Source organism: Nylanderia fulva, unplaced genomic scaffold, assembly GCF_048542155.1.
Source record: "Nylanderia fulva isolate GAGA-0341 unplaced genomic scaffold, ASM4854215v1 Scaffold27, whole genome shotgun sequence".
Classification (NCBI taxonomy): Eukaryota; Metazoa; Arthropoda; class Insecta; order Hymenoptera; family Formicidae; genus Nylanderia; species Nylanderia fulva.
Genome location: NW_028190336.1, coordinates 1,834,835 through 1,840,948, shown reverse-complemented (window position 1 = coordinate 1,840,948; position 6,114 = coordinate 1,834,835).

Genomic DNA, 6,114 nt, shown 5'->3' with positions numbered 1-6,114 from the left:
ATGAAAAGAGGAAAAACTAGATGCAAGGCTAGTCTCAAAAAGCTGTTGTTTTGACGCCATATTGCGCAAATATCGATCGTACTTATAGTAGCTATCGTAAAAATTACTCGTATGTGTGCGATTTAAATAATTCATTGTCACGATTGATTTAATAAAGCAATTAAATCGGAATTTTTGTTTACACTTGATGAGTTTTAACTTTAATTGATTGCAGTTGAAATAATATAGATTAAAACGTTACGCCCAATAACTATCTTGTGATAGTGTGTTAATTTTGTCACAAATATGTCGTAACAATAAAGATAAGATATAATAAGCGAAAGAATTTAATTATTCCATATGTTTGAATTATTCCCATGTCATACATAATTAAGTTTAATTAACATAAATAGTTTATGCGTATCGTATATTCCGAATTCGATTAAAGTTTATTATCCCTGAATTAAAAAAATAAACTCATTTCGTTGGTAGCTAATTTATACTGTCCGCGAACAATGAATAAATTATGATATTGGGATGTTACTTAACCATCACAGAAAAAACAGTATTCTTGAAAGAATGCAAATATGCTTTGATTCAAGTATATTTTATTCTTATAATAGCGCCAAATATAAATAATTTTGGATAAAGGATAATTTATCCTTAAAACAAAGTGCAAAATATTCTTGGTTGAAGCTGAAATTTACTTATAAATATTGCAAGGACAAGTGACAAGTGAGCATTGGATATAAGCGGTACTTTCAAGTATATATAATAATTCTTAATTCAAATGTGACAAGTTTGTTTTTACCATATGCGATTTTTAAAACAAGAATATATCTTAAGGATAAAATATACTTCACACAAACTTATTTATTATTAAGGCAAATGAAAATTTTTGATTACAAAGATCATTCTATACAATCAATCAAATAGCGTTCAAAAATAAAAATATACTTGAATCAAGGATTCCTTTTTTTCTGTGATTATATTAAAAATGATTTTTTAATAAATTATAAAATATCTGCACATTTGATCTTTCTTTTAAGAGCTAAATCCCTTTTTAAAATTTAGATTAAGATTATAGAATAAATATAATTAATATAATTAATATAACATGTAAAATAAAATGATTTTTTTATCTCTTAATTCTAGATAAGCAAAATTAATTTGCCCAAAAATTTAAGCAGACAAGAAATTTGATAAGAATAAAATTTACTATATTTATACACATTCAGATCACTTATTTACTTGTTTATAATAAAATTATCATGAAGAGACATCCTGTTTACCTTAATTGTGTAGTAAAAATAACTTCATCAGAAGATAGCTCTGTCATTGAGAGTTTGATTTTATTTTGTAAAAAGGAAATTCTTTCTTATGTGTCTATATACGCACGTGTTATAAATTTCATTATATTACAGAAACGTACGTATGTACATTAATTGTTACCATCTAGATTGTGAAAAGTTTATTGCATTAAAACAACTCGATAATAATAACAATACCTTTCAAAACAAAATTTGGATATTTCCCTTGTAGAAATTTATCTAGTAACGCCAATTAATCACTTATTTCGAGTACTTAAAATACTGACATACAGTAATTTAAGTACTCGAAATAATTAGTGATTAAGTACTTGAAATAAGTGATAAATTAGCGTTACTAGTAATAAATTTCTATAAGGGTTACATATTTATTGTCAAGTGTTTATAAGAGCATTCTTTCTCAGTAAATTCGCAACCTTCAACTTCTGTTGTTTGATAAATATGTTTATACTTTAGAGCTAATAATAAAATGGAATCCTAGATCATTAGCAATCATAGTTTTTGCTTCTCCAAGAACTCTAAAGAAATATAAACAAAGAAACTAAGCGCCACTCTCGACGCAATTCAATGCTAGAAGTATGCGTGAAATTTATCGTCATCAGACAATTTGCATCATTCACACGAGCTAATTAATTGATTATCTCTCGCGCATGGCAGGAATGTGTTAGCAATTGCGCCTTAACTTCAAATTAACAAAAATTTATTGATTGATGATTAAAAAGAGGCCTCTTTTCTTACGCAACAATGTAAAGGGCCCATTCTTTCGGAAGTAGATCTAATCGCAGTATTTTAGAAACAGGTTTGCTATGTGTCACTTTTAGCTAAATTGTTTCGTACTAAATCGATATTTCTTTAAAATTACTATTCCACAGAAACATCTTTCTTTAAATATTGTACACATAATGTACATTTTTGAAACATCTTTCTTTAAATATTGTATATATATCTAACCTTTTGTGCACAGAAAAAACAGTATCCTTGAGAGAATGCAAATATGCTTTGATTCAAGTATATTTTATCCTTATAATAGCACCAAATATAAATAATTTTGGATAAAGGATAATTTATCCTTAAAACAAAGTGCAAAATATTCTTGGTTGAAGCGGAAATTTACTTATAAATATTGCAAGGACAAGTGACAAGTGTGCATCGGATATAAGCGGTACTTTCAAATATATATAATAATTCTTAGTTCAAATGTGACTAAGTTTGTTTTTACCATATGCGATTTTTAAAACAAGAATATATCTTAAGGATAAAATATACTTTACACAAACTTATTTATTATTAAAGCAAATGAAAATTTGTGATTACAAAGAGCATTCTATGCTTAAATCAATCAAATAGCGTTCAAGAATAAAAATATACTTGAATCAAGGATTCCTTTTTTTCTGTGTGTAAAAATAAATTATGTCGTATTATGTAAAATATATCGATTGCTATACTTCCTTGGATTCGCGCTAATTGCTTTTTTAAATACCAAGATAGGTATATTTATTTTTCTAATTAAATCTTGCTTGTTTAAAAAATTTAATCGTCATCAATTATGATCAATCGTCATCAATTATGATCAATCGTCATCAATTATGATTAATCATGATTAATCACATAATCAATTACATATCGTATATATACATATACAAATTAATGACTTTAATCACGTTCAGAAATATGCATAAAAAATTAATTATTAATTATATTACATGGTAGATAATAAATGATTTAGTTGTAATAATTGTTGCTATGAAAATTTATGCTTATCGTTAATGATAGAGCGGATACTTACTTTAACGGATATGTCTTGCGAATTTTTTATTATCGCGGTTATTCACTATCAGAATATTAAGTCAGAATATTAGAAGTAGATCATCAAGGTTGCAACAAAGATCTCAATGAATCATTGAAAAATTGACGATAATAAATTGACCTTTACAACGCAAATTGCTGCAATAACCGGGCAATAGATACAAAACATGACATACAATAATTTAGAATAAAGATGATTATAGCAAAAAATTCTATGCTCTAAATAATTTACTGTTTGCATTACGCGTCCCTGACATATTTAATATTTTCCAATACTATTAATCTCTCGATTTTAAATACATTTTACATACGTAGCAATAACAAAAATAACTATTTGCATTATCATTATCGATTAATGTTTTTCCAAATGTATAAAAACGTGTTATCTGCTGCTTATGAATTCATTTAACATTTGGATCTAGTCATAGCATGATGACAATTATTATATTGTCAGACGTGACTCTCACATCGGTTGTCAATTATTATTACACATTCAAATTGTTATGCATCTTGAAAAATATCAGAGTATTAAATATATTGTATATATAAAACTACTATATTTTTTTATATAAATCAATTCCTTACAATATTATACATAAAAAGTTATAAAGATAATATGACAAAAAAGTAAATAATTTGTAAGATATTTTGTACTTTATTGTAACATCATTTTACACATAAACTATATTAAATATCTGGTAAAATACTCATTTTCTGATAATTTTATCTCAATACTTTTATTTAAAATATTTATAAAAAATAATGAGAGAAAGCATATACCCAGATAACAATTTTTGCGTGCAAAAGTTGCGCGTTTCATGCATATAAACTGTGCGTACGAGATTTGCCTAAGTTTTGCATGTGGGAAATGTTTAGTCATACATATTGTACGCAAATGGTTAGTTTATGTATTATTTGATATACCAGCAAATCACGTGCAAATGGATATCAAATTACCAAAAATATGTCAGTGATGTGATAGTGACAGTAATATGCTTGTTGAATATGCTCATCTTACGTGCTTATAACGAGATGAGATCGCGCGCAAAGTGTACTATCACTTTTATAGGCAATGGCTAAGTATTTCCGCGCAAAATGTTTTGTCTGGGCATTTTGCGATAATTTTATCTCAATAGTTTTATTTAAAATATTTATATAAAATAATGAGAGGAAGCAAACGGTTATTTAAAAATATATACATCGCTGCTAATTAATTTACTAAGATTATATATTTTTTCTTAAAAATATAATCAAAACAATTAACTATTTGTATAAAATATATAATAAAAACTAAAAATATATAATAAAAACAATTAACTATTTGTTTTCCTTATGCTAATCGATTCCATTATTATGTACATAAAAATATTAAAGTAAGACCAAAAAATAAATATTTTATGAGATACTTTTTAGTTTATATGAAATTACACATGTCAATTAAAGTATAAATAAGTATCTCGTAAACTATTCCCTTTTTAGTCATATACTTATAACTTTTTATGTAGAATTATTGTGAGGAATTGATTTATGTAAAGAATATAGTAGTTCCATTTAAAAAATTCACGATGATCTTGATATGACTTTAACAATCTAAAATCAAACCGTTCAAACCACTAAATAGATTCTCTCACAACACTACAATTTTTGTCTAAACCATTTTTTTATAAAATGCTTTTTTTCGAATTATTAAATCGTCTCGAGACTTTTTATGTATCCTGTATATAATCTACTATATATATTAATAATATATACAGATTGAATAATAATAATTGTAAATTAATATAAATTGTCGCTCGTGTATTGAAAACAAAGTGATAAATATAAGGCCAACTTATCGAGCTGAATATTCGAGATGTTCAGTCAACTACCATTTATTACATGTATAAATTATAAAACTACAGTCATTATATTATATTAAAACTAACGCAAATTAACATCGCTATTTTTACAATTTCTTAAAAATTCCAATTTTGCTCTCGCTCTTATTAACAAGTAGTTCGCATTAATCCATTGTTTAAAATAATCTGCGGTTATTCTTCCAAAAACTCTATGAATAAAATTAAAATTAAAATAGTAATCAGTCCGTTTTGTGTTAAATTGACGCATTGTAAGGCCAGCGTATATTAAAAATAAATTAATATAAATTGTCGCTCGTGTATTGAAAACAAAGTGATAAATATAAGGCCAACTTATCGAGCTGAATATTCGAGATGTTCAGTCAACTACCATTTATTACATGTATAAATTATAAAACTACAGTCATTATATTATATTAAAACTAACGCAAATTAACATCGCTATTTTTACAATTTCTTAAAAATTCCAATTTTGCTCTCGCTCTTATTAACAAGTAGTTCGCATTAATCCATTGTTTAAAATAATCTGCGGTTATTCTTCCAAAAACTCTATGAATAAAATTAAAATTAAAATAGTAATCAGTCCGTTTTGTGTTAAATTGACGCATTGTAAGGCCAGCGTATATTAAAAATAAATTAATATAAATTGTCGCTCGTGTATTGAAAACAAAGTGATAAATATAAGGCCAACTTATCGAGCTGAATATTCGAGATGTTCAGTCAACTACCATTTATTACATGTATAAATTATAAAACTACAGTCATTATATTATATTAAAACTAACGCAAATTAACATCGCTATTTTTACAATTTCTTAAAAATTCCAATTTTGCTCTCGCTCTTATTAACAAGTAGTTCGCATTAATCCATTGTTTAAAATAATCTGCGGTTATTCTTCCAAAAACTCTATGAATAAAATTAAAATTAAAATAGTAATCAGTCCGTTTTGTGTTAAATTGACGCATTGTAAGGCCAGCGTATATTAAAAATAAATTAATATAAATTGTCGCTCGTGTATTGAAAACAAAGTGATAAATATAAGGCCAACTTATCGAGCTGAATATTCGAGATGTTCAGTCAACTACCATTTATTACATGTATAAATTATAAAACTACAGTCATTATATTATATTAAAACTAACGC